The 23,835-nt window shown below is 43.0% G+C and overlaps 1 long non-coding RNA gene across 1 annotated transcript; it reads left to right on the forward strand.

Annotated features, from left to right (window-relative positions):
- On the forward strand, positions 1 to 22,833 carry LOC140694227 (uncharacterized). Its single transcript, XR_012069974.1, has 4 exons — positions 1 to 272; positions 15,747 to 15,834; positions 22,066 to 22,252; positions 22,805 to 22,833. It is a non-coding gene; the product is annotated as an uncharacterized lncRNA (long non-coding RNA).
- The last annotated feature ends 1,002 nt before the right edge of the window (positions 22,834 to 23,835 follow it).

A 23,835-nucleotide genomic window follows, 5' to 3' on the forward strand; every position in this document is an offset into this window, starting at 1 on the left:
GAGGGGCTGTATGGCACCGCGCTTAATGACTCTCAGCTCTTTGTCTTTGTGCTGCATGGGGAGGTAGCCGAGCAGACGCGCACCGACGTGTCCTTCAATCTACGAGGACTGCAGGGTGGTGGAGAAGAGGATTGAGGAATTCACTGAGTCACTCTTCATCTTGCTCAAGTCCAAGTGGCTGGATGGTGGCCACAAGAATTTTGGGGCAAGATTCCCCTCCTCTGCATCCTGTTTGAGAAGGAGGACTTCATGGGACTGGACACAGACAGCAGGTAAGTTTACCTGGAGGCCAGCCCACCCTGGTTTTGTGCCGGATTGCTTCCCTACATCCAGAAAGGGATCAGCAAGGAAGAAGTCTGTCTTGTAGCCAAGGGGGGAGGGAGGTGCAGCCCGCTGGTTTACAGACATTTCAAAGTGAATCCGCCTTTGTTTCAGAGAGATCCTTTTAGGGTTAGTGTGGACACTTACTCCCGCTTTACAGCCAGGACCATGGTGGGAACCCTGGAGTTGCTGTCCAATAAAGTAGCCAAAGCCACTGATGCTAGGAGCACTGGGGAGGAGGCTGGACTGAGCTGAGATATGCTGTAGGTCAAATGCACATCAGACGCTGAGGCTTGTCTAGCAAATGTATATAAACTATCTCTTTACTTCCTACATTGATTACATGTCAAAATGATAGTATTTTACATACAGTTGATTAAGTAAGATCTGTTCTTAAAATCAGTTTCTAGTATTTGTTTTTTGTTTGTTGGTTTGCTTTTTTGTTTACTATTTTATACGTGGCAACTGGGAAACTTTCTTTACATGGCTCTCATTTCATTTCTGTTGGGCAGCCTGTCCTGGGACAGTCTCATTCCTTTGCTTTTGGATGAGATGCTTAACCCCGAGAGGCGGAACGGGGCACTGGTTGAGCTGGGGCTGGAGCCGGTGTCTCCTGCCTCTCAGGCCCAGCACCTGTTCGGCTCAGGCCCTCTCTTCTTGCCCGACAGCCACCATGCCAAGTTAGGACATCAGAAACACCGCCAGGGACTCCCGAATGAACTCCTTATGCAGGGAAAGGCGTATCACGGTGTATGGGACAGAGCAGGGAAATGTTCATTCTCAGTTTGTCCCTGTGATTAAGTCAAAGTCCCCACTTTGCCTCGGAAGTACAGACGAGCTCTTTTGGGCTGCCTACCCCCCACCTTCTGCTCTGTTTCCCGGTGTATCTATCGTGCTGTACCTCGGGCAGAAGAGGGTGAGATGTCTTTGCCGAGAAATGGTCCCCCTTTGCTGGGGAGAGTAAGGGAAGCTGTGTCCCCCCGTCCTATGGCCTCTGTCCTTGTGTCTGGAGAGGGCTCATGGTGGTCCCACAGGTGACGGTCCGAGAACCTGGCACATGTTTCTGGGCCCGCCGTGAAGGCAGTGCTCTGTGATTCTTGAACTTACCTAAGATCAGATCCTACTTTCTGGTTGTTGGTAAGTTGGAGGAGAAGATGCTAGAGAATTGATAAAAAGAATATCTAGACCAGCCCTGTGAGTGAGAAGAGAAGTGGACCCGAGTCCCACCTGCGAGAGCCCACCTAGCGGTCTCTGGATGAATTTTCTGTTCCTCCCAGAAATACCTGTATGGCTTAAGGAAGGGGAGAGGCTTGTCGTGGCCATGATCTGTGCTTGTCCTCACAGGGCCCTGTGATCTACATGCCCGCACTCCCCTTCTGCTTCTTGGGGATGTGCTGGTATGTTTAGGAGCCTGGGCACTGCTGAGGGCATAGCTCCCATCACCGTGCTACACCGAGTCTGGCTCTGTTCACCTCACCTGTCAACACCTGCTGAGGCCCCAGGCATTAGTCAAGGTAGGTGCATCGGTGCAACGTAAGCAGGGACCACCTTCTCCCCCTGGACAGACTGGTGAGTGAGCAGTTGAAGCCTTGAGCCCTGCCCCAGCCCCCACGCCAGTGCCTCCTCTTTTGTCATAGGAGTCACTGGTGACATTTTTACTCAACAAATGCTTGTCTCTGAGTCTGCAGAGCCACCAAAAAATGCCAGCTTGTTTTTGCCTTTTGAATTCTGCCCTTGGGACTTGGCAGAGTAGCCGAATGTGTACTTAGCCCACAGTGTTTGACACTGTCATCATTGATTACCCAGAACCTCATGTACCAGGCATGGCTCCCGGCATCAAAATACAGCAGCGCATTAAATCTCCCTCCTTGTGGGTCTGTCTGTCCTGGTACCATAAGAGCTCAGCCAGCTTCTGAACGTCAGTGAGATAACGCGGCCAGTGAGCTCAGGTCAAGCACATTCTCCTCCAGTCACTTTTACCACATTGTTGCTTTTAGTATTCCACAGTCATTAGTTTTTTAAACAATGCTTTGGTGAAGGAGCAGAGCCTAATTCTTTCCTGCTACTCTTGGTGGAAGTGAGTAAAACGGTCCAGAATGAAATGCGACCACAATTTGTAGCTCAAAATCTGCCTAGACGCTTGTAGGTGGAATTTGGGTTAGGGGCGCTGACCACGTTGTGGTCGTCCAGCAGCACCGCTCCCCTCAGGCCCCTGCTTTCCCTGGAGCAAGAGGTGAGGTTGGGTTTCACCATCCCCACGTCCCTGGCCTCACACACTCACGTAAATTCTTGTACATGCTTTCAAAATCATTTTTGTTCTTGTGTGTTTCTAATTTTCTCGTCTTCATCTTTTCCTTTTTCTTTATTCCTTTTTCACTTGTACTGCCCAGTGAGCATGTTGTTGCATCTGAAAATGTGGGCTGTGCACATCCTGCATTGGAAATAGCCAGATTGCCATCCGTGCTGTCTCAATCATTTTAAAAAGCAAAAACTTAACAGCTGTCTTGATCCATGTATTATCCTCGTCATTTTGTATTTTCTTAATTTTTGGAATATTTACTTTGTTTGCACATTACCCACTGGTTTTTGATACCTGTTAAAATCCTTGCTTTGAGGAACCTGTTTGGTCCTCTTTTTATTTGGTGACAAATGCGCCCTTATTAAATTTGTTTCATTGTTTTGAAGAAGTGAGATGCGAATTGATTTAGGCGGCTGCTGAGGGATTCTTTTCATGGAGTATTTAAACTTGTAAAGTCAAATTCTGCGGCAACTTGCACGATTCCTGCTTTTATACAAACGTGCTCGGCACGAGGTTCCTGGCTGTCGCTGTGTGACGTGCGTGACGGCGCTTCCTGGCCGGTGGTCACTGGTGAGGAAGTGGCCGGCTCGGGGGTGAGCATCTGCAGGGGACGCTGTTGGAGGAAGCAGTCACCGTTTGGTTCTTTAATTTTTTTTTTTTTGCATTCAACTTCCCCGTGCCATTTACTTTACTTTGCCTTCATAAAGGGGCCAAATTGGGTCTAAAATCCATGCCACTATTTTGTTCCCTTTATGAGGCTGGTTTTTCTGAGTATCAGGACAACATGGCCTTCTCCTAAGTAGCTGGCTCACCTGGATCTGTTGGACACAGGGACAGCTAAAAGGGCCATAGCTTCCTCTCTGCTTCAGCCGGTGGGCATTCAGAGCTGGGTCTGTGGTTTGCCTCAGCAGCCGTGCAGACCTTCCTACCCAGGGATTTACTTTTAACCCATGTTGGTAGTAAATAGCTGAATCCGTTTCTGTTGCAGCTGACGTTCACCACTGACGGCCGTGTCATTAGTTTGTGGTAGTCAGTCTCCAACACCCCAGACAACCATGAAGGAAGATGATTTGGCCGACCTAGGACCTTGGATTCTCACCCTCACTATGGTTCATCTCACCCGGTGGAAGGGTGTGGCCACCACCATCATGCTGACCATGAGGTCTTGTTTCTCCTTTCATGCTCTGGTCCAAATGTGGACACTTCATTTTTCACTGAATTTGTCTCACTTGAGACAGGCCAGAATATCTGAATGAGTCCATCACATTCTGGGTGGGGAACAGAACAGAAGTAAGTGTCGCAAGTAGATGGAGTCTAGGCTGTCCGGGTTGGCAATTGCAGGCTGGGATCTGTGATGGCCGGGCTGTACCCTGGACACAGGCCTTTCCCGTGGCTCCCATGAGCCCAGGAGTTGGAGTGAGAACAGCCTTGCTTGGGTTCCCACATCCTCATCTGCTCACTTTCAAGTGTGTCTGCTAATTAGGAGCTCCCCCAGACCTCGGGCCCTTCAAAGCTCAGACCACGGGAGAACCTTGAGTCCCTTCTCCTGGGCCTCCTGTGTGAGAATCCAGTGCCTTCTGAGGTGGCCAGTGGCAGGAGATGCCTCCCCCGCCGGGGAGCACCCTACGGAGGACTGTTATTCAGTGAACCATGCTGTGAGCTTGTGGGGTTCCGGCCATGGTCCCTGCAGAACCACACTTGAGATGGACTTATTGTCATAAATAACAGGACTGATTGCAGGGCAGGGCCAGGGTGAGGGAAGAGTGGAAATTGAATGTGACCTCAGACAACTAGGTGGGTGCAGGGGCTGTTACTAAAATGGGGAGTCTGGGAGATACCTGCCAGGAATCGAATTCCAGAGTAAATGGTGGACATGAGGCATTTTTAAGATGCCATTTTTCATCCAAGTTAGGACTTCAAAGAGGCACTCGGTTCGATGAGCCTGGGGCTCAAGTGAAGGAGCCGGACTAGAGATACACGTTGGGAGTCGTCATTCTTAGCTGGTGTTCACAGCCTTGCATGTGAATTAGATCTTCTCGAGGGCTGCAGACTGAGACTGAGGCGGGGCAGGGCTGTGCCTGGGTTGGAGGAAAGCCCAGACCATGCAGCTTTGGTGTGTCAGTTAGCTGCATTTGGCATTTTCAGAGCAATGCTATTTATCCTTAAGGGGCCAGGGGGTGGGCAGGGCCAACCAGGAAGAAATCTGCAGGGAGGGTCGTGGCCACATGTGCGTCTTGGGAAGGTGCAGAGGCTGCAGGGTCTGGGAGGGTAGAGTCCTCAGAAGCTGAAGTTGGAGTGGGGAGTGGGGAGAATGTAGTCACAGTCACCTGTGAGGGAGGGAGGGAGGGAGGCCTAGGGAGTCCCCACCTTACCGGACTCTCTTTCCCATGAACAGAAGGCAGTCAGACAGAGGATCTGAGGTGAGAAGGGATGGGCAAAGGGAGGGGAGCCAACCTGGAGAATGGTGTTTGGAAAGTTCTGGAGTAGTCTCCCTGAAAAATAGAGTTAAATATACCCAGACTCTTAAGAACATTGTTAGTGACTTGGGAGGAGGCAGTTGTTTTTCTGGCCTCCTAAGGGTAAGGCATGTATCCAGGGATACACAGAAGATACGGGCAGTCTGTTCCGGGGGCTTGATCGTTACCGGGGGAACAGTGCAAGTTTAAAGGGGGAGAAGGGCAGCGGAGGGAAACTAGCCAGGCCCCGTGTCAGGTACCAGTCGGCCGCCCTACTTGCGTGTTGCAATCACATCCATGCCTCCCAGGTGGGCAGTGGCAGCCCCCTTTTGCAGATTGGGAAGCCTTCTCAGAGGGGTTAAGGAATTTGTCTGTTTAGCGGCTAGTAAATGCTGTAGCAGGATTCAAGCAGGGCCTTGTCAGACTTCAAGGTCATGTTCTCTCTACTGTTTCCAGTACTTCCCTTTTATACCTGGAATGGTGAAGTGGGTCAATTTTGGAGCCTTTCAGAAAAAGTATGATTTAAGTGCCTAAGGACTGTTTCACAAAGCTCAGCGTTCTTTGATGATTCTGAAGCACGCAGTGCTTTTCGCCCCACAGAGGTAACGTCTAACTCCTTTGAAGATGACGTGGTTGCAAATGATGTACAGGTGCAAAACCAGACTCTGCAGCTTCTGAACGGAAACTCTCCAGTTCTCCCTTGGTCAGCTTTCTTCCGCGGGATGTAACTGTGCTGCAGCGTAAACCTGAGCTTTCCGTATGGAGTGAGTGTTTAATAGCCAAAGTTAGCAAAAAACGGTCAGATGAAGAAAACCGACGTTGACAATTTATTTTTGGGTTCCATTAGTCAAGATATACTATCAATTAATGACCCATATAGCAAATGAAATTCAGTATAGGACATTGCATTTCTTGCTTTCTATTTAGAGTTCTCTTACAGAATAAGGTTGCCTGCTTTGGAACATCAGCTTCACCACCACGGCACCTATCAGTGTGTTGGTGTGATTGCATTTATAGAGTGAATCTAATCTGGGCTTCCTAAGCCCCAAGCACTCCTGTGCAAAATCACGGGCTGTAGCCATCTGTTAGTCACGCAAATATTTCTAAAATTATATGATTCCAGAAAAGAAAGAAGAGAGAGAGAGAGATTGCCTTTATCAAATTTCCTTTCAGTTCTAACTGCAAACTGTTGTTGAGCAGCTCTTGTTTCCTTTGGATATGAATATATACATTTCTTTGCATGTAACCTAGGTTTTGGACTAGAACACCAAGTTCTTGCTGTCCCCAAGCCACAAAAATAGTAGCCAAATTGGACCCGTGTGAATAGTTTATACTTTTTTCTGAGAAAGTATCCTTGAATTTGGGACTTGGGCTGTGATTTTTGCTTTTTGATTCCCCCACCCGTCTTGTAATCTCTCACTCCTTCCCACGTGGCCCCCAAGGGTTCGTGGTCTTATTAGGAGCAGGCACCCTGTTGGTCTCCATATATTGCCGCTATAGATAGAGCCCAGACAAGACTTAAGGACATTATCAGAGAGGACTTCCTGGAAGAAATGGGCTCTAAATTCAGTTGTGAGGACAGAGTAAGAGTCAGCCAGGAGAAGGAGTCAAGAATGTGGCTCAGGTCGCAGGTGCAGCCTGGGCAGAGGCCTGGAGGCTTTTGGCGTGGGGACCCGGGGAGAGTGCCCTGTGCAGTCCAGGGTGGAGGGAGCCCCTGCTCGGGAGGACACTGGAGACAGTCCGTGGTGTAGGGCTTTGGAAGAAGTTGAGTTTTACTAGAACTGACACAGTAGGCAGTGAAGGGTGTCAACAGAAAGTGACCCTCAGGAAATGTACTTCAGGTTTTGCTTCTGATATTCTACAGACAGAAGGATCGGGATGGGCGAGAGCAGGTATGTCTGTCCCTTTGAGATCCAACCCGTCATTCATTTATTCATAACACGTGCACTTCTGTGAGTATAGGGGAGAGAGGGTGTAGCCACGATAATAAGCAAAATGTATTTGCTTCTTGAGAGCTTAGCATTGTCAGAAGTTGACTTAGCCTAGAAAGCTCTAGGAAGAGAGGAACAAATTGTGGAGGTTGGAGGGAGGGAAGGCTTCCTTGGGAAACAGTCAAAATGAGCCTGGAGGCAAGTGAGAGGTAGGAGCATGTCGGGGACCGCTGAGGTCACTGGGAACCTATGTACTGAGGTGAGGCTGGGCAAGCAGGGTCTGGGGTGGGGCTAGAACTCTAACAGGGAGCCTCTGAAGCATTCGAAGTGGGGTTGATGTAATCAAATTTGTGATTTGGGAAGGCTGCCGTGGCTCTGTGTGTGTAGCGGGGATGAGGGGGTGGGTGCCACCAACTGGGGGATCATAAGAATACCATTCACAGGCTGGAATATGGGCATCAGGGCTACTTGGGGACGGCAGGGGCAGTGTGGATGCCGGCTTTCTTTATGGGGGGCTTGTTAGCGGGGCCGCCCTTGAGGCACCTTGTGGCTGTAAGAAAACTGATGGAGGCTGCCAGGTGGACTTTCGTCTTCTCTCTTTCCCTTCCTTGTTTGATGATCTTAGCTCAGCCAACATTTGGAACAAAAGGGCTAATTTCCAGGGTTGCCCAGGACTTTGTTGAGCTCGTTCGAGTGAGATCTGATTGGATTTAGGTTTGTGTTCAGATCTGGATGTTCACTTAGCTAGAAACGTCCTGTCATTTCGATTTCCATAGGGGTTTTTATTCTTGATAAAGATTGCTTTCTTGGTGAGAGGAAATTTAAAACAGCTGTTGTCTTTTTCAAAAAATCCTCTTTTAAGAATTTTAATATTCAAAAGAATACGAATATATAAAATATTTAAGGAAGTCTTTGGTGTGGTTTCTTTGCTTTCTGAGCTAATGTGAAGTTAGAGCCTTTGCATTACTTAATAGCACATCCTTGTCAGTATTTAAAGAGCTGTTAGTGAGCGCCCCAGGTCCCACCTCTCAAAGAATCGTTAAAGTTTGCTCTGAAATAGTGAGGTCATAAAGGTCTTGTTTTCAGAAATCAAACGGTTTATAATACACAGCATAACTCCATTTATAAAATAATAATAAGTTCAAAACTAAGAAAGTGGAGGATAAATGATTTTTTTAAAGCCTAAACATAAATTTTCTTGTGCTAATGTTGCAAGTGGAAATTTTGAAAAGAAAAATCCTACTGCAATATCATATATATGGAATACATATATGAGTTTCACGTTTGAAAAGAATCTGCGCAGTGGTTTTCGAAGTCAGGAGCATTCCTGCTCAGATACTGGCAGTGATGGTTGCTGGTTTTCAATGGAAGAGCCTAAATTTGCCTTCTTAGCTTTTTGGTTTTTTTATAGTGAGAGGGTTGAGTAGTGCTTTGCCAGCATGGTTTTGGGGCAATTTGAGGGCAGATGTCGTGTGCCAGCAGTGAGAAATTTCCATGCATTTTATTTTCTGGACATCACCAGGGCACATGTGGGGTTTGTGCCTGCAGGCTGGAATGCTGCAGGACTCCCTGATCATTCACCTTTATGTCCTGGAGCTGCTCCGGTCAGTGAATGATTTTCTGTGGCTTGGAGATAATGTGGTCTGATGGAGATGATCAGATGTGCAGTTAAAATGCTATTACTTGAAATAAGAGTAACCTAGAAACATTTCTCTAACAATACAGGATGAGGGAGGAGGATTGGCTGAGCTGCTTGCAGTGGGGAGTCTTAGTTGACTCCCTCACCGTGACTCCTGCCAATATCCACCCCAGCCCTGCACGGTAGTCCTGCCGAAGCAAGCAAGCACTTTGCTCAGAAACGCACTGAATTTCCTTGTGCCTCTCTTTGTTGGATTTTTTTGAAAGCACATTTTGCCCTTTGCTTCAGTGCCATCCATGCTAGTCACCTCTTACACTCATTTTTCTGGCCTCGTCCATAAATAGCTGCTGAATGGATGAACAGAATGTAGTATCTCCATATAGTGGAACATTATTCACACGTAAGAGTGAATAAAAAAGACAAAAAAGAAGAGGAAAATGAAAAATGCCACCTGTTTTGGGAAGTCCACTTTGACTGTTCAACCCACACTTTTCCCTTTGAAACCCAATCACTTATGCTCCACTCTACTCTTTTTGATAGTACTTACCACCTTCTAATAATCTTTAAAGTTTTCAAAAAAAAAAAGAAAGAGATGCTGATACCACTTCAAAATGTACAAGACTTGATAACAGCATGTTAATTGAAAGGAAGCAGACACAAATGGCCACATATTGTTGATTTCAGTGATATGAAAAGCCCAGAATAGGCACATGCAGAGGCAGAGAGCAGGTGATGGTTGGAAGGAGCTGGTTGGAGGGGGATTAGGGAGTGACTGCTAGTGACAGGGGGATTCTTTTGGGGTGATGAAGTGTTCTGGAAATAGAAGGTGATCAGGGCTGCACAACCATGAGTGTGCAGAAGACTGCTGAGCACTGTTTCTGGGAGTGCCTGTTGTCGGGGCATCTTTATTTTTTCTCATCCTGCAATGTGAAGAACCATATTCTGCTCTGGCCATTCTACTCCTGTGAGTGGTGCGGGTCAGAGACTCTGTAGAGTCATGTTTCTTTTTTCCCCCTGGCTGAGTGTAGTCAAAAAAGATTTAAGCCTGAGAAAGTGCTCCATCTGCAGAAATGTCTTTTAGATTTGCATGGTGTAAAAATCTTGAGATCTTTTAATCATTGAGGCCAGTCTGTGGGGGGAAATACCCCGTGAAGCCTGGGTGAGCCAGGGAAGAGCCGCGCTTCTCTCCCAGACACGGGTGGGGATTGCACCCCCGTTCAGGCAGTGAAGGGCCCAGACCCGTGAGCAGAGTTGACAATCGTGAATATTTACGTGTATCCGCTGCTTCATCTTGGATATTAATTTCAAGCTGAGTCAGTTTGTGGCGGCAGCCTCATCCTACATCAGGAATTTATAGTATCTGCTCTTTGAGGTGAAGACCTGACAGACTTGATTATTTAACAGTCTGCCTTGAATTGATATCTCAGATTCCTTTGTCAAAAGCAAACAGCAGAAATACAGAATTCCTTTAATGCCAATGTGACCTGGAACGAGTTTAGTCTCTGTGCCTCAGTGGCCTTATCTGTGAGTGGGAAAGATGATAACAGTGCTTCCCTCAGAGGAGCTGGTGAGGGGAGAGTCAGAAGCACAAATGGAGGACTTACAAAAGATGCTCTTGAATGACCGAATTTAGTGCTCTCAGCCTGGTGAGGCCTGAGGGGCAGAGATGTCAGAACAGAGCAGTCCTAGCCGGAGCTCGATCCGTGATGGAAGCTGTTATGATCAGTATCACCACTGTGCATTATCAGGTAATTTTAAGACTTGGTAATATGAATTCTTGAATAATGTTAAAGGACTAGACATCTCAGATCCAGTTTACATAGTCCTCAAGATTTCTTCTGAGAAATGGATGGTTTCTTCCCCATCTTAAATCTGAGATGAGTCTCTAAAAAAGTCTGGATTCCTCCATCTTTTTGCTTTAATTTTCCATTTCCTAAAAAACCATGTTTTTAAATGGAGTTACTGGGGACTGAACTGAGTGCCTCATGCATGTTAAGCACTTACTCTCCCAAATGAGGTATAATCTCCTCCGTGATTTTTGTTAAAATTTACTTTCTTAGTTTACAGAGGTAAGAGGCCTCTAATTCTTTTTCTGGAGACTTGTCCATGAACCTGTAAATCTATAATTAATGGACAAAATTTGGTTTATTAAAAAATCATTAGAATATTCTGCAATTCATCCAAAAAGAAATGCTCATTGACTTAAAATGTTTCTCCTTTAAGGGGATTTCTCCTGTTTGGTCTAGCTTAATTTGTTAACAGCCATCCTCATCATCATAATGACCAAACTCACTGTGAGTGGACACCTACCTAAGGCTAAAATGTTTTCCTCATGTTTTAATTCATAGCAGGTGTTTGATTGTAGGTATCAGTGTCTCCTTTTTTGCAGCTGAGGGATTGAGAGATGGAGCAGCTTGTCCCAAATTACATGCAGCAGGCTGTGGCTAGCTCGGTGCTGGAACCCAGGCTGCACAGAATGCATTCTTAATTGCTCCTCTTATCAGCCTCCCGTTAAGTGGTTACCCGAACACCTGTGACTCCAAAAACGGCCGAGTTTAGTGATCTCAGACTGATGAGGACTTGAAAGGAGAGACACCATTGAGAAGTTGAGACAGAGTGGCAGAAATTAAAATTGTTCATTTTCACAAATTTTTAATTCTCAGGTAATTACATAAAAAGTTATTTTTTTTAATTTAGTGCTCTGTAAGCACTAAAAACAAAACATTAAAAATAATTATAGTGCAAAAGAGAAGTGAGCTCTTAAAGTCCAACCACTGCTAATGATGTTGCTTGTTTTTCTCTTGTGGCCCTTTTTGACAGAAATACTTACAAAGACTGAATTTGTTTTATGTAGTTTTAATATGGAAGAAAAGATTGTCAGTGAATATTGTAAGAAAAGTCTTTACTCTTTTCTTTCCTGTTGATGAATATGTACGTTATTTTCATGGCTTAAGTACATTTCCTCATTTGTGAAATTTGAGTAATATCGTTTAATTTGTCTGACTGTGAGAGGTAGATGCCTTGTATACAAAGAACCCAAGAGGTGCTTAATAAAAGTGTGCTGTCACAATGACAGATATTTTAGAAGGATCAACTCTGAATACTAAAGAGTGTCGCTTATTTCTGATACATATTCAATATGTATTTGTATGATATATTTGAATATGGTTTAAAGTAACAAGGATTCATTTTTTTTTGGTGTAGTATGAAGTTTTAATGAAATCTGTATCATTCTAGTGAGACAGGGACTAGTTAAATTGCCTTAATCAGATGACCTTGAAGATTATTTACACAGAATATGTATTGTTACAAATCAGAATTTATGTTGCCGTGTAACCATCCACTCAGACATTTAAATTCGTGGGATTCTGACCAGATCCGTTACGTTTAGTAAAATCCATATTGATCATTTTCAGGGAATAAGCTCCTCTATTTTGTGATTAAAGAAAATTTTGATTTTTTTCTACATTCTTAACAGGTTTAAAATATCAAAACATTGATTTGACATGTCACTTTTTTAATAGAGAGAATAAAGCTCATGCTGTTTTATTATGTAAATAAATGTTTTTGTATGGCAACAAAATTGTATGATATCCTGGCTCTTTTAGTATTTTGCAAGATACTTAGATAACCTACTGTTGGAAAAATACAAACGTGAATTTTATGAATATAGGCCTAGTACAGATCTGTTGGTTTTTGCTACAGTGCAAGACATGAGGCATAGGAGAGCTTTGCTGCTGATTGCCAGGAGGACAGATCCCATGTCTCAGTTTCCCCTCCTGTAAAATGAAGTGGCTGAACTGGATTCTTTCCTCTTCTAAGATGAGTTTCCATGAGCCTATATCTTCTGTTTATATTCAGGAGTATTAGCAATATCAGATTAAATACTGAATATCCCTCCTTTCCCCCGAATCAAAGTGCAGCATGTGCTACATAAGTTTTATTTATCTGATTCTCGTTACTGATCCTACAGGCAATTTTTGTGTTGCATCTTTCCTGGTAACCTGGAAGGTCATTTTACCCATAGGTGGCACTGTTGCACCTACTTAAAGTCTTAACTTTCCTGTTTGTAAAAGGAGGCTTAAACAACGTTATTTTATTTTGATTACTTTACTTAATGCTTCAGAATAGCCCAATGTCCATTATGTCTGTCTAACTGGAAAAGTTATTCTGCTTATATCTTAGATTTATTCTGTCATCTCACTGTGAACATTTCAGACTTGCTCTGCAAACAATAGCAAAATCGGGCTTTTCTTCTAGTGTTAGAAACCAGTGAGCCGGGATTTTATAAAACAGCTAGAAGCGGCATCTGGAGGACCTTAAAGGTGAAAAGTGTATTGAGTTCCCTGAGTTTTGACCCCGCCGCTGTGTGTTAATTGGTGGTAGGAGATTTGGTACATATACGAAGGGGTGTAGTTTTTGATATGGTTTGCCTGCACGCGCTGCCACTGAGCCACTTGAGCCTGAGACAGTTCGTTTTGAGTTTTTCCCTCGTCTGTGAGATGGGGACATTCGTATCTGATTTGTAGAATTGTGAGAATTAGAAATTATGTGCAGTGTTTACCACAGTGTGTATGTCAAGAGGGCTCTTAAACTTTAGCTGCTGTTTTGTGTGAAGCCATCATTTGAGAGTCTTTGGCAATTAATAAGAAACAGGAAAATAAGAAGAGATGGTTTTATGATGAAAGATATTTGAGGAGGTTCCATAGTTCCTATACCCATAATTTAGCATCAGCAGAGTCAGAACTGTTACACAGTCGCCCTAAACCAACGTTAAGCCACAGAATTATTTGTTACTTCATATATTTTGGGGTTTAAGGATATCCAATACTTATACATATGTTGTCTCCAGCAGCCTACTGAGAGATGACACAAAAGAGTATACAGGCAATAAATGTCTTCTTTGTTACTGATGAAGCCACGTTCTCCATGAACTTCAAGGCTGTGGGAAAATGCGTGTCATGATACTGTGTCCCAGAAATACAGACTCACCCTGTCCCATGTAGCTCTGGGCCACAGCGAGCCTTCCCTTGAGAAGACCTGCCCTTTCATGCACAGGGCTTTCCTGACATGGAGCTGAGCATCCCGAGGGCTTCCCAATGGTGACCAACACTGGAGTGAAAGGAAGGGTTTCACATGCCCTGCTTGTCTCCCCGGACTCACACCTCACTCTGTTAGTGTAATGAGTGCTAGCTGTGGGCCAGGGGCCAGGGGTGTGAAGGGAGAAGCACCCTCCATGGCCCAGAGGAGTGGTTAGGAGACATCCACTCCCTCAGTTTAAACAGGTGGTTGGATGGAACATAAGGGTGCTCCCCAAGAGTGTGTAAAAGGAGAAATAAGGATTTTATTTGGGACTTAGGCTAGCCAGGAAACAGATAAGATGATTAGAGGGGAGACTTGTAAAACAATTTGTTATTAAGTTGACATTTGTTGAACACCCAAAATGTGCTACATTCTTTTCTGAGCATTTTACAGAAATGAATCCTTCAATCTTCTCAACAAGCGAGTAAGGAAGGTTTGATTGTTATCCCAGTTTTACAGTGTGGAAATTGAGGTACACAGAGGGTAATTAAGTTGACAAAATCACAGAACTAGTAATTGGCAGAGCTGGTATTTAAACCCTGGCTGTCTGGTTTTGAGGTTCCCAGAGATGGGCTTTGGGTGTTTAGCATTATCGACATCCCTGAATCTTTATACCTCTGTGCATCAGTTAGCCTAGAAAGGACAGGGAAAGGAGTGTTACACAGGAGCTCATAGTCATTTCTTGGCTGCTGTCCACGGAGAGTGCACCGTGATTGGCGTTAATTGACTTCTGGGCAGTAGATCTGTTCGTATAATAGAAATATAGTCCATTGAATTAATCTAGAAACCCTTCCTGCTCCGTTTCTGTCCATGCTTGCCATGTGACTGCCTGCCCGTGATTGGGCCGTGGAGGAGAAAATGTACTCATGGTTGAACTCTGATATTTCAGTCTGGTTCATAGATTCACGTCTTCTGTTACATTAAAAATTTAAGTTTCTGGTTTTCTTGCATCAGTGTCTCATGAGCTTGGTTAATGTGAAACCAGTCCATGGGAGCCCAGGGATGATGACGGTATAATTTCTGAGCACGTTGAGGCACTTCTACCCGTGCAGACGTGGCTGGAGGATGTCCAGCTTCCTCACTGATTTCCCCCAACAGCATGGTCCTCTCCCACCCCTGGATGTGAGGTTGGGAGCTCTCTGAGTAGGCCAGTCAGAGGCCGAGTCCACCAATCAGAAAATGATGAAGTACCTGGAAGTGGGTTTAATAGAAGACAAGGGCTTCCAGGTTGTCAGATGGGCTGTTCGAGTCCATTTGGTGAAAAGCTGTCCACTGTCTGTGGTTGAGCTACTTCTTTGCTGTTGAAAAGTCTGGAGTAGATGAAGGGATTTTAAAAAGCAGAAAGGAGTGATTTCAGGTGGTACGTCCACACCGGTGAGAAGTGATGAATGACCGCCTTTGTGAGTCATAGACAGTCTTACAAACTTCATAAACCAGCTTTAAAAGCTCTTCCATCTGAGTGCACTTCATATGGGGTCCAGATCATCACTGGTCGCACTGTGAGGGCAAGTAACTGATAATGGCAGAAAGGACACGGAGGCATCAAAAAGGTCTCAGTCACTGCCCCTGTTTAAAGGATGCAGCACAGTGTAATATATTTTAGCTGGTTTTTCACTGAAAAGTTTTTAGTGTTTTCTGGGACTCCCCAGTGCCCCAAGGTTCCATGCAGCTGGGTGTCCCCTCAGTGCAGCTCTGTCAGCGCTTGCCCTGGGCTGACGCGGTGTCACGGGGAGCAGGACAGTCAGCGTCCCCGGCTCCTCCGAGCTCCGTCTCCTCATCCGCAGAGCCGGGTTTCTCATCCGTGTCTACTTAGTAGGGTTGCTGAGAATCACACGTGATGCTTCAGGTGTGACTTTTGGTTGTCTCTGTGATTGGCATATAGTTAATATTTGATAGAAACACTTGTTTTTTTTTAGTATAATTGTAGCACCTAGATTGCAGTGGTTTTTAGTCTGCATTTTTTATAACTTTATTCTTATTTTTAAATATGCACTTATTTTTATTTATTTTTTTTGGAGGTACTGGGGACTGAAGCCAGGACATTGTGCATGCTAAGCAGGTGCTCTACAACTGAGTAATACACACCCTCCTTTTCTGCACTTGAAGGTAAATATTGCTATACACAAAATAGCTCTTAAACACCATCATGGGACCTAGTCACTGTATAGACAATTGAACACGTATACTATTTCAATAGGAATAAATGTTTTTGAGACATACATTTCTGAATCTGTTAATGTGCTTAAAAACGATCATAGGTAGTGATAAACACGAATCTTTGATCCAGTACTTCTTAGAGACTGTTTTGCCATCAAGGGAAATTACATTCTACAGAGAAGGCTAATTGGGTCTCTTTGATATTTAGATGGTTTAGCAGATGATGAAGGCTTTCAAAAGCTGACAGTTTTGTATTTTAAAGTAACTACAAAGTTACCTTCTACAAGTTGTAAGTACTAAGCTTGTGAAGTGCCCAGTAATCCAGGGGGTATGTGTCTGTGTCTTTGTCTGTGTCTGTGTGAACGTTGGTGTGTGTGATTTCAGGAAGGTAGAAAGAAATTCCATATAGACTTCTGATACCTTTCTCCTCCATTTCAAGGTGTTGGCATATATTTACACTAATAAATTGATATTCAGTTGTCATTTGGCATATTGGGAATAAGACTTTCTCATACTTGTTTCAGAAGGATTAGGGAGCATGAGCTTAGGAAATGGGAGGAGATAGAGGCAGGGAGGTTCTTTAAACTTTGTGCAGAATTAGAAACAGTAACTTTTCTCTTTTCTTCTAAAGCAAACTGGCACTGAATTGTAACATACTATTACTCAGAATTGCTTTTCTGATCAGATACAGGTACCTCAGATTTTTAAATGCAACATGAATGATGAAATGTGTTTTAGCAGTTATTTTTAAAAGTAGTCTCTTTTCAAGTAAAAGGCTATAGCCTGTTCTTTCTTCTAGCGGTACAAGAAATTCTCATTGTTCTGTTGCAATGATCTATGTGCTTACTTTCTTTTTTTTTTTTCTTTAAGTGCTTTTTTCATTGTGGTTTGAATGAATGTTTAAAATTTCTGGATTTTGATCTTTAGAACATGCTGATTTCTCAGAACTGTTAAAAACCTGATTGTTCACTGCTCCTTGTTTGGTGGGGCACCCTATTGATTTCTGTTGTCTGTTAAAGAGTGAAATTCTTCCTCTAGCCTGCAGATCATTAAGTGAATGGTTTGCAGTGTGCCTTTAAAATTATTTGTATGCATTGAGCATGTTTGTCCAGTGAATTTTAAATTGACTCATTGTAATGACTTTGATTTGATTCTGTGTCTTTTGCTCCTCTCCACAAGAATTTGAATTCTCTGTTGCATTTTGTATACGTGTTCTTAACAGGGGAAGAAATTTTGCATTTTTTACAGAGGTGGGTTTTCCTATCCCCTCTGAATGCCTTCTAAAATTGATACAATAAAAATCAGTTATTGCAGTGCATAATTATTTCATAAATTATTTTTTGGCATAATCAGAAACAATGACCAAGAATGATAATAAAAAATACGAAAACCTTCCTTCCTTTGAAGAATAGAAATCAGGTAGTCAGGCTCCCTCATGCTTTGTGCCTGACACAATTACTCTCATGTCATTGTGTATCATGATTCGGAGATGGTATTGTTTCAGGTTTATAGATTTTTGTTTTAACATTTGTGTTGAATTCTTTCTCCAGGCTGATGTTTCCTGTTGGGTTTGTGGAAAGAGTAGAAGGGAAAAAAATACTTTGTTTTGTTTTCAGGAGGACTGAGTTGATGGGAAAAGAGTTGAGGGTGGGCTGAGGAAAAGAGTGACACTCCCTCTCCTCCTGGTTGAAATTGATAAACAAAGAAATCAATTAAGTATATCGATATTTGACCAAAAGAAGTTATCGAGCCCAAACTGGCTAGAAATGCACAATGGAAATTACTGAATTCAGCTTCAGAATGAGGTGCTTTACCAAGTAGAAGCAGCTTAGAGCAATCAGAAAATCAGTAATATGATGAGATATAAATGGAATATTATATCTTTTATTGCTGAAACTTTTCTACGTTAAGTTGTGTAGAGCTAAAATTAAGTTTCAATCACCAGGAGTTAAGAGAGTGAGTGGTACTGTAGGATCGTTATTCACGGATGTGCCTAGACCCTGATAGAGTGGCTGAAGATGGCAGGAAAAGACCCACATCCAGGATTTTCATCCTAGGGTGTCCTCCATAATGGTTCCATGTGGAAGCAGATGATTGGGTTAACAAATTGTAACACACCCCAGTCGCCTCTGAATTTTAAGAAGAAAAAATATGCTTTGATACTGCTTTACAAGCAAGTTCCTGTGCATCCTCACTCCAGACTCCTTGCCTTAAAAAGCAGAGACAATGCTTTGCTTGTGTAGTTGAGGTTTTAGATAGCACTCTGCTGGTTGCAAAGCAAGGACCGAGACCCTCAGCTATAAACGCTGGGCTTGTGTGTTGTTAGATAATGTATTATCCCCAAAACAAGGACCTGGCTGGTCTGGTGGTCTGCTTTTTAATGAACATATCTAAAAATGTATCTTGTTCCCCTCACCCCATGACTTCCCTAAAGATACACTAATCCTTTGTACTCATTGTGTATTCTACAATCTCTGCCTCATCCTGTCTTTCCCGAATTTCCTCCTTACTATCTCACAACTGTTAACGAAGTTTTCCTTTGATTATACCCTATAAATATGGGAGCATTTGAGAGGCTCATGGAGATGGCTCCCTAATCCCTCTCGATTTCTTGACTTTTTCCACAGAGTCTTGACTAATCATTCCTTGTCAGTAAGACTTCTTCCAGCCAGAACCCACAGTTCCAGGTGAGAAGGATGCAGGCTTTATCTCTCCTACAGGAGGCAGAGACAGAAGAGAATTGAGATATGCTCCCCCGTGATCCCTTCCTGCCCCAGGTCTACTGCAGTTCACCTGCAGCCTTCTGGCCTCTGCTCAGAGGGCCTCTGTCCCAGGACTGACCTCAGCGTTTTCTTCCCTTGTCAATATTTCCTGTGCCTTTCAGAACTTGGTCTCTTCTCTGCAATTCAACCCTGGCAGATGTGATGGTGGTCAGCGTGCTGGTGGGCAGTCCTTTGGGGACCCCCAGGAGCCATGCTGATTCTCCTTAGTCTCTCAATCGGGGTTACAGAACAGTCGAGCACCGAAGGAAGCCCATTCTCGAGATGTCAACAGAGCATTTCATCACTTTCATTTTATTTTTCAATTTTTGGTGGAGAAATTATTTGTAGTGAACTGTTCCAGATATTTGCCGCCTGCTTTCCTCATCACCATTCCTTGTTGTCTCTGGTGCTAGTTTTATAAACCAGGTTTCTTCTCTGGTCATTTCTGGCAGCTGGGCTTGCCGAATCCTTGATCTGTATTTGAAACAGAATGCTTCCTCGTGATGTCAAGGTGATTTTCCTATTTCTGAATATTTCGTGTACACTCAGCAACTGTTTCAAGTGAAATGCTCTTGTCCAATTTCGGTTAACTCACATTTGCTGATCTCCTGCTTTCATGCTGAGAGCAGTTTCTTTTTCCTCTAATAAAAGTTAGCAATTTGCATTTACTATGGAAGATACTGGCCCAAGGTCCTTTTGTTCTTAAGAGTTTTAATACAATTCACCCATTAAAATGTACATCGGTTTTTACTCTATGCCCAGAATTGTGCATCCCATTCAATCTTAGAATATTTTCATCCCCCCAACAGGAAGCCCTGTACGCATAAACAGACATTCCCATCTTCCCCATCCTCCCCCAGCCCCAAGGAGCCACTTTTCTCTCTGTGGATTTGCCTGTGCTGGACATTTCATGTAAATCGAGTCACTTCATATAAGTGGAAACGTCTATTGTGACTGACTTCTTTCACACTGAGTAACGTTTTCAATATTTGCTCATGTTGTGGCCTTAGGCACTATTCTATGCTATGCTATTGCTGAATAACATTCCACTCTATGGCCTGGCCCCACTGTTTACCCATTCATCAGGTGATATGCATTTGGGTTGTTTCTGTTTTTGACTGTGATGAGTAATGTCACCGTGAACACTCATGTGGTATTATTTATGTGGATATTTGTTTTCAGTTCTCTTACGTGTGTGCCCAGAGAGCAGAATTGCTGGGTAAGTCAGAAACGAAATGTTCAATTCTCTGAGGCCCTGCCAGGCTGTTTTCCAAAGTGGCCACGCTGTGTTACATCCTCACCAGCAAGGGCTGCGTGCTCCGCTTCCTCTGTGTCCTCTTTAGTGCTTGTTACGCTTTTTTTTTATTATACCCTATTGTAGTGAGTGTGAAGCGGTTTCTCCTAGTGGTTTTGACTTGATTTCCCTTACAGCTAATGCTATTGAACATCATTACATTGTGCTTTATGGACATTTGTATATTTTCCTTGAAAAATACCTTTTCAGATACTTTATTAACCTTTTAATTGAGTTGCCTTTTTATTGTTGAGTTGTAGGGTTTTTTTTTTCTTCATTTTGAGATACAAATTCCTTACCAGATAAGTGATTTGAAAAAATTTTCTCCTCTGTGTTGTTGTTTCACTTTCTGGATGGTGCCCTTTGAAGCAAAGTTTTAAATTTTGATGAACTGCAATTTGTCTCTATTTTCTTTGTTTCTTGTGCTTTTGGGGTATTATTTAAACTCTGAGGTATTTTATTTAAGCTTTTATATATAAAATAACTTAATTCTTAGGACCGTTATAGGAGATGGGTGTAGTTGTTGTCCCCAGTCTATGGATAGGAGACTGAGATGCAGAAAATTTCACTGAAATATCAGTGTCACATCTACCTAGTGCTGTGGGATTTCAGACCCTCATGTTTGTCCCCAGCATTTGTGATCTTCACCACCATGCTCCACTACTGCCTGGAATCGTTAATGAAAATGACTTTCATTTTTTGATTTCTTGTTAGTTTGTTTTCTCATTGGGGACCTCATCTCCTTATTTTCCTTTCGGATATCAGTGTAGATTTATTTTAGGTCTCATGTAGGCAGAAGCATTGCTATCAGTTAACTTCTTTATTACTCACTCTCCAGTGATGATTGTTGCTAGTTGACCTAACCAAGTCATGCTTAAGTCTTTCCTGCTAATGACACTAAAAACAGTCATGACTTATAGAATGCTCAAAGAAAGTACTTGATTGATTTTATTTTGCTACCCAATCAAACCAATCAAGTAAAAACCCCAGTGTTGACACAGACTATAAGCCCTCCAGAATAGGATCACTGTCTTCCTTGTGTTTCATTTATTTGGTCACAGTGTCTGGATAGTGACTTGCTGTCCAGCAGTTTTGTGAGGATATGGTGCTCGTGAATCATTGTAAGGACAGAATTTTGACAACAGACTGTGTTGTTCATTTCACAAGGGAAAAGATAATATAGAAATACTGCTCAGATCTATTTTAAAATTAAGCTTGGAATTTTGAGAAGAATTCAAGAAACCATACAAAGCTCTTTTTCACTAATTTTAGATCTATCTTAGACACATATGGTTACATAGCAGAGTAAGTTATCAAGTACATTTGACAATAGGAGTGTAATATTGATTATTTGTTTTAGTTGAAATATTCTACCTGGGATAAAGTAATCAGTGCCCATAAATGAACAAATATGTTTGTATTTCTATGCAACATGGGAGCAGAGTTCATGTTTCTATATAATATGTATGACTGTGTGTTTTAATCTGTCTGTCAGTGTTTTTATAGTTTTTCAGCAATGTTGTAACTTCAGAATTCTTCTAACATATTCACTCCCGATACTACTGCAGTTTGTACTGTGTATCCTATCTTATGCATGGGATTCCACTGTCCCCTCAGTGAGGAATTTCCTCTCCTATTGAGCTAGTAGCAGAGTTAAAGGAACAGTGATTTCAAGGCCTTTGCTCTCCACGTGTTTGCAGTTTCCTGTCAATCACGATTTTCTCTTTCTTGTGTTTTCATTGTGCAATTAGAATTTTTGAAAATAATTATTAATATGTTTCACCAGTCTCCCTAGAAATTTGATGTGTTTGTGCTTTTCAGTTTTCAATTTATGAAAATTGTAAATGCAGACTTGTTTTTAAGTAGTCCTTTTTCACTAGATATTTGTTTACCTCTTTATAGTTAAAATAATATTCCCCAATGAATGAATCGGTGTGCATGTTTTAAAAGATACTTTAGTTTTTATTTTTCTTATTCTAACAGGTATATTCGTTGTACAGAATTTAGAAAATAAGGATAAACACAATAATACCTTAAAAATGGCCTCTAATCTCACTTGTAGATACAGTTGTAATGTTTGAAATTGAGAATTACAAGTCCTCTCACTTTGTTCTACTCTTTCAGGTACGTTTTGGTTACTGAGACCCTCGAATTCCCATATGAATTGTAGCAGAAGCTAGTCAGTTATTGCTGAGGAGCCCGCTGGGATTGTGATCAAGACCACGTTGTATGTGTGCTTCACTCTGGGGAGCACTGCCATCCCAAGAATATTGTCATGTGATCCAGGAATTTGCGTGGTTTGTCTTTCCAGGTATTTAGGTCTTCTTTAATTTATTTCAGCAATGTGTATGGTTTACATAGTATTATTTTACTTTAATTTTTGCCTTTATACTGAGGACAATTGTGCAAGGTACCAAGATTAGAATTGTACTATAGCCCCGCAACTTGCTGCCACCGTGGACGCTGTGGTCTCTCTTTGCCCTTTGTAAAATCTCACACAAAATAGGACCTAAGTAACTCTCTCTTGAAAGAATGATTATATGATTGCTGGATGATGCTTGAGAGTCCTTGTGATGATGTCTTTTTCCCAGACTTTCCCCTCTTCTTAAATATGCCCTTTCTCTTCCTTTCCTCCAGCCTGGGTTTCAGCCTGCCTGTGGCATTGATTTTCCTTGTCTGTGGACTCTTCTTTTCACTAGTTCATGATAATGTTACATGTCGGCTGTGGAAACTTGCTAGATGTCAAGAAAGAGCAAATCCATTGCATGCTAGTATTTTTAGAGTGTGTTATTGAATTATCAATTGAAATTAAATCAGGCTGACCCATTGAGCCATCCCCTGAGCTCTTTTTGCCTTCCTACAGGTGATACTGCTCTCGTTGCTGCATGTGCCCTTCCCCCAGACTTAGTTTTGGAGTTGAGTAAATCACCATCCCTGGAGCCCTCTCTTTAAAAGATGAAGAGAACATTTGCTCCTTCTCCCTGGTTGGGGACTTGGATGAGATGAGGTAACAGATAAAGAATGAAGCCCCACCTCATTCTGACCACTGCTCTTTCCGTTCATTTCTCCAGGGGAAGAGTACAATTCAAAAATATAAAGATTGTGAGCTAATGAAATATACAAGACAACCGATCATTTATTAAATACACTTTCATGCCAGAAACAAATGTATTATACACACAAAAAGCACATAAATTACGGTAGTACTGTGGTTACAAACGTGGGCCGAGTTCGAGTCCTGCTCTGGAGTGACAAGTCCTGTGAAATGGAGAACTTGTAGGTCGGCTTAGCCTCTCCCGGACTTTTTTCTTTCCTGCAGAGACAGGGCTCGCTAGTCATCCCTCCCCCGTAGAGGTGCTGTGGGTTGTAAACGACGCGCGTGGGCAGGCCAAGCACAGCTGCTCGTTCCTCATAAGTGCAGGATAGCACAGCTTTTGTGGTTACGGCTTTATGATCGCACCGTGTAGACCCTCAGTGCTCCGAAGGGATGTCTTGCGGATTGGAGATGGGATTCTCACTTCTGTAAATACCCAAAGATTGTGTTATTGAGCCTTGCTGATATAAATCTATTCTTTAGAAAGTACATAATGTAGATATATTTTTCAAACATGCATGCTTTTTTTCTTTTATTATTTATACTTCTACCCTCTCATCACGTGGTGTGACTTTTGATGGAATCCAGGAAACAGTCCTAAGCCACCTGCCTCTACACACTTCTTCGTGATGGTTTTCTTCCTTGACTAGAAGAGGGTTTTGCATAGGAAATTTTGTTTGCTCCCCTTCTCTTGGAGTCTCCCTGTTTGTCTGCCCATCTCTCACCTGTCCATCTGTCCATTTCTCTACCCACTCATTCTTCTGACTTGTTCCAAGAAGCACTTCAGGCAGCTTACAGAA

The sequence above is a fragment of the Vicugna pacos genome, unplaced genomic scaffold (genome assembly GCF_048564905.1).
Source record: "Vicugna pacos unplaced genomic scaffold, VicPac4 scaffold_20, whole genome shotgun sequence".
Lineage (NCBI taxonomy): Eukaryota > Metazoa > Chordata > Mammalia > Artiodactyla > Camelidae > Vicugna > Vicugna pacos.